Genomic DNA, 12,963 nt, shown 5'->3' on the forward strand with positions numbered 1-12,963 from the left:
GTCAGGTATTGTGGAAAAACTCTGACATTTTTCGTTACATCTGAGACGTCACAACACCGCTCCCGGATGGGCTCGAACCACCAACCTATTGGTTAACAGCCGAACGCGCTAACCATTGCGCCACGGAAGCCCAAAAATTAAATGGTCGTCAGGTGTTGTGGAAAAAACCTTGACTTTTTAGGTCTCATCTGAGACGTCACAACACCGCTCCCGGATGGGCTCGAACCACACACCTATTGGTTAACAGCCGAACGCGCTAACCTTTGAGACACGGAAGCTCCGAAATTAAATGGTTGTCAGGTATTGTGGATAAGTTATGACTTTTTACGTTACATCTGAGACCCTACAACACCTCTTCCGGTTGGGCTCGAACCACCAACCTTTCGGTTAACAGCCGAACGCGCTAACCATTGCGCCAAGGAAGCCCAAAAATTTAATGGTCGTCAGGTATTGTGGCAAAACTTTGGCTTTCTTCGTTACATTTGAGATCCCACACCACCGCTCCCGGGTGGGCTCGAACCACCAACCTATTGGTTAACAGCCGAATTCGCTAACATTGAGCCAAGGAAGCTCAGAATTTAAATGGTTGTCACATATTGTGGAAACGTTTTGACTTTTTACGCTACATCTGAGACCCCACAACACCTCTTCCGGGTGGGCTTGAACCACCAGCCTTTCGATTAACAGTTGAACGCGCTAATAATTGCGCCACGGAAGCCCAAAAATTAAATGTTCGTCAGGTATTGTGGAAAAACTCTGACATTTTTCGTTACATCTGAGACGTCACAACACCGCTCCCGGATGGGCTCGAACCACCAACCTATTGGTTAACAGCCAAACGCGCTAACCATTGCGCCACGGAAGCCCAAAAATTAAATGGTCGTCAGGTGTTGTGGAAAAAACCTTGACTTTTTAGGTCTCATCTGAGACGTCACAACACCGCTCCCGGATGGGCTCGAACCACACACCTATTGGTTAACAGCCGAACGCGCTAACCTTTGAGCCACGGAAGCTCCGAAATTAAATGGTTGTCAGGTATTGTGGATAAATTATGAATTTTTACGTTACATCTGAGACCCTACAACACCTCTTCCGGTTGGGCTCGAACCACCAACCTTTCGGTTAACAGCCGAACGCGCTAACCATTGCGCCAAGGAAGCCCAAAAATTTAATGGTCGTCAGGTATTGTGGCAAAACTTTGGCTTTCTTCGTTACATTTGAGATCCCACACCACCGCTTCCGGGTGGGCTCGAACCACCAACCTATTGGTTAACAGCCGAATTCGCTAACATTGAGCCACGGAAGCTCAGAATTTAAATGGTTGTCACATATTGTGGAAACGTTTTGACTTTTTACGCTACATCTGAGACCCCACAACACCTCTTCCGGGTGGGCTTGAACCACCAGCCTTTCGATTAACAGTTGAACGCGCTAATAATTGCGCCACGGAAGCCCAAAAATTAAATGTTCGTCAGGTATTGTGGAAAAACTCTGACATTTTTCGTTACATCTGAGACGTCACAACACCGCTCCCGGATGGGCTCGAGCCACCAACCTTTCGGTTAACAGCTGAACGCTCTAATCATTGCGCCACGGAAGCCCAAAAATTAAATGTTCGTCAGGTATTGTGGAAAAACTCTGACATTTTACGTTACATCTGAGACCTCACAACACCGCTCCCGGATGGGCTCAAACCACCAACCTATTGGTTAACAGCCGAACGCGCTAACCATTGCGCCACGGAAGCCCAAAAATTAAATGGTCGTCAGGTGTTGTGGAAAAAACCTTGACATCTGAGACCTCACAACACCGCTCCCGGATGGGCTCGAACCACCAACCTATTGGTTAACAGCCGAACGCGCTAACCATTGAGCCACGGAAGCTCAGAAATTAAATGGTTGTCAGGTATTGTGGATAAGTTATGACTTATTACGTTACATCTGAGACCCTACAACACCTCTCCCGGTTGTGCTCGAACCACCAACCTTTCGGTTAACAGCCGAACGCGCTAACCATTGCGCCAAGGAAGCCCAAAAATTAAATGTTCGTCACGTATTGTGGAAAAACCTTGACTTTTTACGTCACATCTGAGACCGCACAACACCGCTCCCGGATGAGCTCGAGCCACCAACCTATTGGTTAACAGCCGAACGCGCTAACCATTGAGCCACGGAAGCCCAAAAAATAAATGGTCGTCAGGTGTTGTGGAAAAAACCTTGACTTTTTACGTATGGGCTCGAACCACCAACCTATTGGTTAACAGCCGAACGCGCTAACCATTGCGCCACGGAAGCCCAAAAATTGAATGGCCGTCAGGTGTTGTGACTTAGCCCCGTAGCAAACTGTATATGTAATGAAAAGTAAAAAATAAACATTTTGAATTTGAATTTGAAGTTTTGACTTTTTACGCTACATCTGAGACCCCACAACACCTCTCCCGGGTGGGCTCGAACCTTCAACCTTTCGATTAACAGCTGAACGCGCTAATCATTGCGCCACGGAAGCTCAAAAATTAAATGTTCGTCAGGTATTGTGGAAAAACTCTGACATTATACGTTACACCTGAGACCTCACAACACCGCTCCCGGATGGGCTCGAACCACCAACCTATTGGTTAACAGCCGAACGCGCTAACCATTGCGCCACATAAGCCCAAAAAATAAATGGTCGTCAGGTGTTGTGGAAAAAACCTTGACTTATTACGTCACATCTGTGACGTCACAACACCGCTCCCGGATGGGCTCGAACCACCAACCTATTGGTTAACAGCCGAACGCGCTAACCATTGCGCCAAGGAAGCCCAAAAATTAAATGTTCGTGAGGTATTATGGAAAAACCTTGACTTTTTACGTCACATCTGAGACCTCACAACACCGCTCCCGGATGGGCTCGAACCACCAACCTATTGGTTAACAGCCGAACGCGCTAACCATTGCGCCACGGAAGCCCAAAAAATAAATGGTCGTCAGGTGTTGTGGAAAAAACCTTGACTTTTTACGTCACATCTGTGACGTCACAACACCGCTCCCGGATGGGCTCGAACCACCAACCTATTGGTTAACAGCCGAACGCGCTAACCATTGAGCCACGGAAGCTCAGAAATTAAATGGTTGTCACGTATTGTGGAAAAGTTTTGACTTTTTACGCTACATCTGAGACCCCACAACACCTCTCCCGGGTGGGCTCGAACCTTCAACCTTCCGATTAACAGCTAAACGCGCTAATCATTGCGCCACGGAAGCCCACAAATTAAATGTTCGTCAGGTATTGTGGAAAAACTCTGACATTTTACGTTACATCTGAGACCTCAACCCCCCCGCCCCCGGATGGGCTCGAACCACCAACCTATTGGTTAACAGCCGAAAGCGCTAACCATTGAGCCACGGAAGCTCAGAAATTAAATGGTTGTCAGGTATTGTGGATAAGTTATGACTTATTACGTTACATCTGAGACCCTACAACACCTCTCTCGGTTGGGCTCGAACCACCAACCTTTCGGTTAACAGCCGAACGCGCTAACCATTGCGCCAAGGAAGCCCAAAAAATAAATGGTCGTCAGGTATTGTGGGAAAACTTTGGCTTTCTACGTTACATTTGAGATCCCACATCACCCCTCCCGGGTGGGCTCGAACCACCAACCTATTGGTTAACAACCGAACGCGCTAACCATTGCGCCACGGAAGCCCAAAAACTAAATGGTCGTCAGGTATTGTGGAAAAACTTTGGTTTTCTACGTTCCATTTGAGATCCCACAACACCGCTCCCGGGTGGGCTCAAACCACCAATCTATTGGTTAACAGCTGAACGCGCTAACCATTGCGCCACGGAAGCCCAAAAATTAAATGCTCGTCAGGTATTGTGTAAAAACCTTGACTTTTTACGTCACATCTGAGACCTCACAACACCGCTCCCGGATGGGCTCGAACCACCAACCTAATGGTTAACAGCCGAACGCGCTAACCATTGCGCCACGGAAGCCCAAAAAATAAATGGTCGTCAGGTTTTGTGGAAAAAACCTTGACTTTTTACGTATGGGCTCGAACCACCAACCTATTGGTTAACAGCCGAACGCGCTAACCATTGCGCCACGGAAGCCCAAAAATTGAATGGCCGTCAGGTGTTGTGACTTAGCCCCGTAGCAAACTGTATATGTAATGAAAAGTAAAAAATAAACATTTTGAATTTGAATTTGAAGTTTTGACTTTTTACGCTACATCTGAGACCCCACAACACCTCTCGATGGTGGGCTCGAACCACCAACCTTTCGATTAACAGCTGAACGCGCTAACCATTGCGCCACGGAAGCCCAAAAATTCAATGTTCGTCAGGTATTGTGGAAAAACTCTGACATTTTATGTTACATCTGAGACGTCACAACACCGCTCCCGGGAGGGCTCAAAACACCAGTCTTTTGAATAGCAGCTGAACGCGCTAACCATTGCGCCACGGAAGCCCAAAAATTAAATGGTCGTCTGGTATTGTGGAAAAACCTTGACTTTTTACGTCACATCTGAGACCTCACAACGCCGCTCCCGGGTGGGCTCGAAACACCAACCTATTGGTTTACATCCGAACGCGCTATCCATTGCGCCACGGAAGCCCAAAAACTAAATGGTCGTCAGGTATTGTGGAAAAACTTTGGCTTTCTACGTTACATTTGAGATCCCACAACACCGCTCCCGGGTGGGATCGAACCACCAACCTATTGGTTAACAGCCGAACGCGCTAACCATTGATCCACGGAAGCTCAGAAATTAAATGGTTGTCACGTATTGTGGATAAGTTATGACTTATTACGTTACATCTGAGACCCTACAACACCTCTCCCGGTTGGGCTCGAACCACCAACCTTTCGGTTAACAGCCGAACGCGCTAACCATTGCGCCAAGGAAGCCCAAAAAATAAATGGTCGTCAGGTATTGTGGAAAAACTTTGGCTTTCTACGTTACATTTGAGACCCTACATCACCGCTCCCGGGTGGGCTCGAACCACCAACCTATTGGTTAACAGCTGAACGCGCTAACCATTGCGCCACGGAAGCCCAAAAATTAAATGCTCGTCAGGTATTGTGTAAAAACCTTGACTTTTTACGTCACATCTGAGACCTCACAACACCGCTCCCGGATGGGCTCGAACCACCACCCTATTGGTTAACAGCTGAACGCGCTAACCATTGCGCCACGGAAGCCCAAAAATTAAATGCTCGTCAGGTATTGTGTAAAAACCTTGACTTTTTACGTCACATCTGAGACCTCACAACACCGCTCCCGGATGGGCTCGAACCACCAACCTATTGGTTAACAGCCGAACGCGCTAACCATTGAGCCACGGAAGCTCAGAAATTAAATGGTTGTCACGTATTGTGAAAAAGTTTTGACTTTCTACGTTACATTTGAAACCCTACATCACCGCTCCCGGGTGGGCTCGAACCACCAACCTATTGGTTAACAGCTGAACGCGCTAACCATTGCGCCACTGAAGCCCAAAAATTAAATGTTCGTCGGGTATTGTGGAAAAATTTTGGCTATTTACGTTACATTTGAGATCCAAATACACCGCTCCCGGGTGGGCTCGAACCACCAACCTTTCGGTTAACAGCTGAACGCGCTGACCATTGCGCCACGGAAGCCCAAAAATAAAATGCTCGTCAGGTATTGTGTAAAAACCTTGACTTTTTACGTCACATCTGAGACCTCACAACACCGCTCCCGGATGGGCTCGAACCACCAACCTATTGGTTAACAGCTGAACGCGCTAACCATTGCGCCACGGAAGCCCAAAAATTAAATGCTCGTCAGGTATTGTGTAAAAACCTTGACTTTTTACGTCACATCTGAGACCTCACAACACCGCTCCCGGATGGGCTCGAACCACCAACCTATTGGTTAACAGCCGAACGCGCTAACCATTGAGCCACGGAAGCTCAGAAATTAAATGGTTGTCACGTATTGTGAAAAAGTTTTGACTTTTTACGCTACATCTGAGACCCCACAACACGTCTCCCGGGTGGGCTCGAACCACCAACCTTTCGGTTAACAGCCGAACGCGCTAACCATTGCGCCAAGGAAGCCAGAAAAATAAATGGTCGTCAGGTATTGTGGAAAAACTTTGGCTTTCTACGTTACATTTGAAATCCCACATCACCGCTCCCGGGTGGGATCGAACCACCAACCTATTGGTTAACAGCTGAACGCGCTAACCATTGCGCCACGGAAGCCCAAAAATTAAATGCTCGTCAGGTATTGACTTTTTACGTCACATCTGAGACCTCAAAACACCGCTCCCGGATGGGCTCGAACCACCAACCTTTCGATTAACAGCCGAACGCGCTAACCATTGAGCCACGGAAGCCCAAAAATTAAATGTTCGTCGGGTATTGTGGAAAAACTCTGACATTTTACGTTACATCTGAGACGTCACAACACTTCTCCCGGATGGGCTCGAACCACCAACCTATTGGTTAACAGCCGAACGCGCTAACCATTGCGCCACTGAAGCCCAAAAATTAAATTTTCGTCAGGTATTGAGGTAAAACTTTGACTTTTTACTTCACATTTGAGACCTCACAACACCGCTCCCGGATGGGCTCGAACCACCGACCTTTCGGTTAACAGCCGAACGCGCTAACCATTCGCCACGGACGCCCAAAAATTAAATGGTCGTCAGGTATTGTGGAAAAACTTTGGCTATTTACGTTACATTTGAGATCCAAATACACCGCTCCCGGGTGGGCTCGAACCACCAACCTTTCGGTTAACAGCTGAACGCGCTGACCATTGCGCCACTGAAGCCCAAAAATTTAATTTTCGTCAGGTATTGAGGTAAAACTTTGACTTTTTACTTCACATCTGAGACCTCACAACACCGCTCCCGGATGGGCTCGAACCACCAACCTTTCGATTAACAGCTGAACGCGCTAACCATTGCGCCACGGAAGCCCAAAAATAAAATGCTCGTCAAGTATTGTGGAAAAACTCTGACATTTTACGTTACATCTGAGACGTCACAACACCGCTCCCGGGAGGGCTCGAACCACCAACCTATGGGTTAACAGCCGAACGCTCTAACCATTGAGCCACGGAAGCCCAAAAATTAAATGTTCGTCAGGTATTGTGGAAAAACTCTGACATTTTACGTTACATCTGAGACGTCACAACACTTCTCCCGGATAGGCTCGAACCACCAACCTATTGGTTAACAGCCGAACGCGCTAACCATTGAGCCACGGAAGCCCAAAAATTAAATGTTCGTCAGGTATTGTGGAAAAACTCTGACATTTTTCGTTACATCTGAGACGTCACAACACTTCTCCCGGATGGGCTCGAACCACCAACCTATTGGTTAACAGCCGAACGCGCTAACCATTTCGCCACTGAAGCCCAAAAATTAAATTTTCGTCAGGTATTGAGGTAAAACTTTGACTTTTTACTTCACATCTGAGACCTCACAACACCGCTCCCGGATGGGCTCGAACCACCAACCTTTCGGTTAACAGCCGAACGCGCTAACCATTCGCCACGGACGCCCAAAAATTAAATGGTCGTCAGGTATTGTGGAAAAACTTTGGCTATTTACGTTACATTTGAGATCCAAATACACCGCTCCCGCGTGGGCTCGAACCACCAACCTTTCGGTTAACAGCTGAACGCGCTGACCATTGCGCCACTGAAGCCCAAAAATTTAATTTTCGTCAGGTATTGAGGTAAAACTTTGACTTTTTACTTCACATCTGAGACCTCACAACACCGCTCCCGGATGGGCTCGAACCACCAACCTTTCGATTAACAGCTGAACGCGCTAACCATTGCGCCACGGAAGCCCAAAAATAAAATGCTCGTCAAGTATTGTGGAAAAACTCTGACATTTTACGTTACATCTGAGACGTCACAACACCGCTCCCGGGAGGGCTCGAACCACCAACCTATTGGTTAACAGCGGAACGCTCTAACCATTGAGCCACGGAAGCCCAAAAATTAAATGTTCGTCAGGTATTGTGGAAAAACTCTGACATTTTTCGTTACATCTGAGACGTCACAACACTTCTCCCGGATGGGCTCGAACCACCAACCTATTGGTTAACAGCCGAACGCGCTAACCATTTCGCCACTGAAGCCCAAAAATTAAATTTTCGTCAGGTATTGAGGTAAAACTTTGACTTTTTACTTCACATCTGAGACCTCACAACACCGCTCCCGGATGGGCTCGAACCACCAACCTTTCGGTTAACAGCCGAACGCGCTAACCATTCGCCACGGACGCCCAAAAATTAAATGGTCGTCAGGTATTGTGGAAAAACTTTGGCTATTTACGTTACATTTGAGATCCAAATACACCGCTCCCGCGTGGGCTCGAACCACCAACCTTTCGGTTAACAGCTGAACGCGCTGACCATTGCGCCACTGAAGCCCAAAAATTTAATTTTCGTCAGGTATTGAGGTAAAACTTTGACTTTTTACTTCACATCTGAGACCTCACAACACCGCTCCCGGATGGGCTCGAACCACCAACCTTTCGATTAACAGCTGAACGCGCTAACCATTGCGCCACGGAAGCCCAAAAATAAAATGCTCGTCAAGTATTGTGGAAAAACTCTGACATTTTACGTTACATCTGAGACGTCACAACACCGCTCCCGGGAGGGCTCGAACCACCAACCTATTGGTTAACAGCGGAACGCTCTAACCATTGAGCCACGGAAGCCCAAAAATTAAATGTTCGTCAGGTATTGTGGAAAAACTCTAACATTTTACGTTACATCTGAGACGTCACAACACTTCTCCCGGATGGGCTCGAACCACCAACCTCTTGGTTAACAGCCGAACGCGCTAACCATTGAGCCACGGAAGCCCAAAAATTAAATGTTCGTCAGGTATTGTGGAAAAACTCGGACATTTTACGTTACATCTGAGACGTCACAACACTTCTCCCGGATGGGCTCGAACCACCACCCTATTGGTTAACAGCCGAACGCGCTAACCATTGAGCCACGGAAGCTCAGAAAATAAATGGTTATCACGTATTATGGAAAAACTTTGGCTATTTACGTTACATTTGAGATCCCAAAACACCGCTCCCGGGTGGGCTCGAACAACCAACCTATCGATTAACAGCTAGACGCGCTAATTATTGCGCCACGGAAGCCCAAAAATGAAATGTTCGTCAGGTATTGTGGAAAAACTCTGACATTTTACGTAACATCTGAGACGTCACAACACCGCTCCCGGATGGGCTCGAACCACCAACCTTTCGGTTAACAACCGAACGCGCTAACCATTGCGCCACGAACGCCCAAAAACGAAATGGTCGTCAGGTATTGTGGGAAAACTTTGGGTTTTTACGTTACTTTAGAGATCCCACAACACCGCTCCCGGGTGGGCTCGAACCACCAACCTTTCGGTTAACAGCCGAACTCGCTAACCATAGCGCAACGGAAGCCCAAATATTAAATGGTCGTCAGGTATTGAAGTAAAACTTTGACTTTTTACTTCACATCTGAGACCTCACAACACCGCTCCCGGGTGGGCTCGAACCACCAACCTATTGGTTAACAGCCGAACGCGCTAACATTTGAGCCACGGAAGCTCAGAAAATAAATGGTTATCACGTATTATGGAAAAAGTTTGACTTTTCACGCTACATCTGAAACCACACAACACCGCTCCCGGATGGGCTCGAACCACCAACCTTTCGGTTAACAGCTGAACGCGCTGACCATTGCGCCACTGAAGCCCAAAAATTTAATTTTCGTCAGGTATTGAGGTAAAACTCTGACTTTTTACTTCACATCTGAGACCTCACAACACCGCTCCCGGATGGGCTCGAACCACCAACCTTTCGATTGACAGCTGAACGCGCTAACCATTGCGCCACGGAAGCCCAAAAATTAAATATCTGACGACCATTTAATTTTTGGGCTTCCGTGGCGCAATGGTTAGCACGTTCGGCTGTTAACCAATAGGTTGGTGGTTCGAGCCCACCCGGGACCGGTGTTGTGGGATCTCAAATGTAACGTAAAAACCAAAGTTTTTCCACAATACCTGACAACCATTTTATTTTTGGGTTTCCGTGCCGCATTGGTTAGCGCTTTCGGCTGTTAACCGAAAGGTTGGTGGTTCGAGCCCATCCGGGAGCGGTGTTGTGAGGTCTCAGATGTGACGTAAAAAGTCAAGAGTTTTCCACAATACCTGACGACCATTTAATATTTGGGCTTCCGTGGCGCAATGGTTAGCGCGTTCAGCTGTTATTCAAAAGACTGGTGGTTTAAGCCCTCCCCGGAGCGGTGTTGTGAGGTGTCAGATGTGACGTAAAAAGTCAGAGTTTTTCCACAATACGAGACAATCATATAATTTTCGAACTTCCGTGGCTCAATGGTTAGCGCGTTCGGCTGTTAACCAATAAGTTGGTGGTTCGAGCCCACCCGAAACCGGTGTTGTGAGGTCTCAGACGTGGCGTAAAAAGTCAAGGTTTTTCCACAATACCTGACGACCATTCAATTTTTGGGCTTCCGTGGCGCAATGGTTATCGCGTTCAGCTGTTATTCAAAAGAGTGGTGGTTTGAGCCCTCCCGGGAGCGGTGCTGTGAGGTCTCAGATGTGACGTAAAAAGTCGAGGTTTTTCCACAATACCTGACGACCAATTAATATTTGGGATTCCGTGGCGCAATGGTTAGCGCGTTCGGCTGTTAACCGAAAGGTTGGTGGTTCCAGCCCACCCAGGAGAGGTGTTGTGGGGTCTCAGATGTAACGTAAAAAGTCAATACTTTTTCACAATACGGCACAAACATTTAATTTCTGAACTTCCGTGGCTCAATGGTTAGCGCGTTCGGCTGTTAACCAATAGGTTGGTGGTTCGAGCCCATCTGGGAGCGGTGTTGTGAGGTCTCAGATGTAACGTAAAAAGTCAAACGTTTTCCACAATAACTGACGAACCGAAAGTTTGGTGGTTCGAGCCCATCCGGGAGCGTTTTGTGGTGTCTCAGATGTAACGTGAAAAGTCAGAGTTTTTCCACAATACCTGACGAACATTTAATTTTTGGGCTTTCGTGGCGCAATGGTTAGTGCGCTCAGCTGTTATTCAAAAGGTTGGTGGTTCGAGCCCCTCCGAGAGCGTTTTGTGGGGTCTCAGATGTAACGTAAAAAGTCAGAGTTTCTCCACAATACCTGACAACCATTTAACTACTGAGCTTCCGTGGCTCAATGGTTAGCGCGTTCGGCTGTTAACCAATAGGTTGGTGGTTCGAGCCCATCCGGGAGCGGTGTTGTGAGGTCTCAGATGTTACGAAAAATGTCATAGTTTTTCCACAGCACCTGCTAAATACACCGGTTCTCGTCCGATAACCGAAGTTAAGCAGCGTCAAGCGCAGTCAGTACTTGGGAGGGCGACCACTTAGGAACACTGCGTGCCGTTAGCTTTTTCACTTTTTTTTCCTCTTTTAAATTCCAATAGATATGAAAAAAGCAAACATATTTTCTTTTGTTATTGTTTGAAAAAGATGAAGGTTAATTTGTCCCACTTAATTTAAATTCGAATTATTATCTAGCTCTCTCGGCAACGGCCATATCACGCTGAGAACACCGGTTCTCGTCCGATCGCCGACGTTAGCAGCGTCGAGCGCAGTCAGTACTTGGGAATACTGCGTGCCGTTTGCTTTTTTCACTTTAGTTTCCTCTTTCAAATTCCACCAGATATGATAAAAGCAAACAAATCTTCTTTTAGTTATTGTTTTATAAAGATGAAAGTTAATTAAATTCAAATTATTAACTAGCACTCTCAGCAACGGCCATATCACGCTGAATACACCGGTTCTCGTCAGATATCCGAAGTTAAGCAGCGTCGAGCGCAGTCATTACTTGGGAGGGAGACCACTTAGGAACACTGCGTGCCGTTGGCTTTTTCACTTTTTTTCCTCTTTTAAATTTTAATAGATATGTAAAAAGCAAACAGGTTTCCTTTTTGTTATTGTTTTAAAATGATGAAGGTTAATTTGTCTCACTTAATTTAAATTCGAATTATTAACTAGCACTCTCGGCAACGGCCATATCACGCTGAAAACACCGGTTCCCGTCCGATCACCGAAGTTAAGCAGCGTCGAGCGCATACAGTACTTGGGAATACTGCGTGCCGTTTGTTTTTTCACTTTTGTTTCCTCTTTTAAATTCCACCAGATATGAAAAAAGCAAACATATCTTCTTTTTGTTATTGTTTTATAAAGATGAAGGTTAATTAAATTCAAATTATTAACTTGCACTCTCGGCAACGGCCATATCACGCTAAATACACCGGTTCTCGTCCGATAACCGAAGTTAAGCAGCGTCGAGCGCAGTCAGTACTTGGGAGGGCGACCACTTAGGAACACTGCGTGCCGTTAGCTTTTTCACTTTTTTTCCTCTTTTAAATTTTAATAGATATGTAAAAAGCAAACAGGTTTCCTTTTTGTTATTGTTTTAAAATGATGAAGGTTAATTTGTCTCACTTAATTTAAATTCGAATTATTAACTAGCACTCTCGGCAACGGCCATATCACGCTGAAAACACCGGTTCCCGTCCGATCACCGAAGTTAAGCAGCGTCGAGCGCATACAGTACTTGGGAATACTGCGTGCCGTTTGTTTTTTCACTTTTGTTTCCTCTTTTAAATTCCACCAGATATGAAAAAAGCAAACATATCTTCTTTTTGTTATTGTTTTATAAAGATGAAGGTTAATTAAATTCAAATTATTAACTTGCACTCTCGGCAACGGCCATATCACGCTAAATACACCGGTTCTCGTCCGATAACCGAAGTTAAGCAGCGTCGAGCGCAGTCAGTACTTGGGAGGGCGACCACTTAGGAACACTGCGTGCCGTTAGCTTTTTCACTTTTTTTTCCTCTTTTAAATTCCAATAGATATGAAAAAAGCAAACATATTTTCTTTTTGTTATTGTTTGAAAAAGATGAAGGTTAATTTGTCTCACTTAATTTAAA

At 46.3% G+C, this 12,963-nt stretch overlaps 1 non-coding gene and 5 pseudogenes across 1 annotated transcript; 5 read left to right on the forward strand and 1 right to left on the reverse strand.

The window, feature by feature from the left end:
• Nucleotides 1–9,803: 9,803 nt before the first annotated feature.
• On the reverse strand, nt 9,804–9,876 carry TRNAD-GUC (transfer RNA aspartic acid (anticodon GUC)). The gene has a single exon. It is a non-coding gene; the product is annotated as a tRNA-Asp (tRNA).
• A 1,895-nt stretch (nt 9,877–11,771) lies between these two features.
• Nucleotides 11,772–11,890, forward strand: LOC149610906 (5S ribosomal RNA; annotated as a pseudogene).
• A 136-nt stretch (nt 11,891–12,026) lies between these two features.
• On the forward strand, nt 12,027–12,129 carry LOC149610907 (5S ribosomal RNA; annotated as a pseudogene).
• Nucleotides 12,130–12,251: 122 nt separating this feature from the next.
• Nucleotides 12,252–12,370, forward strand: LOC149610908 (5S ribosomal RNA; annotated as a pseudogene).
• Nucleotides 12,371–12,506: 136 nt separating this feature from the next.
• Nucleotides 12,507–12,609, forward strand: LOC149610909 (5S ribosomal RNA; annotated as a pseudogene).
• Nucleotides 12,610–12,731: 122 nt separating this feature from the next.
• On the forward strand, nt 12,732–12,850 carry LOC149610910 (5S ribosomal RNA; annotated as a pseudogene).
• The last annotated feature ends 113 nt before the right edge of the window (nt 12,851–12,963 follow it).

The sequence above is a fragment of the Phalangium opilio genome, unplaced genomic scaffold (assembly GCF_054372755.1).
Source record: "Phalangium opilio isolate 3A_F unplaced genomic scaffold, DU_Popi_V2 ptg000329l_1, whole genome shotgun sequence".
In the NCBI taxonomy this organism is placed as follows: Eukaryota; Metazoa; Arthropoda; class Arachnida; order Opiliones; family Phalangiidae; genus Phalangium; species Phalangium opilio.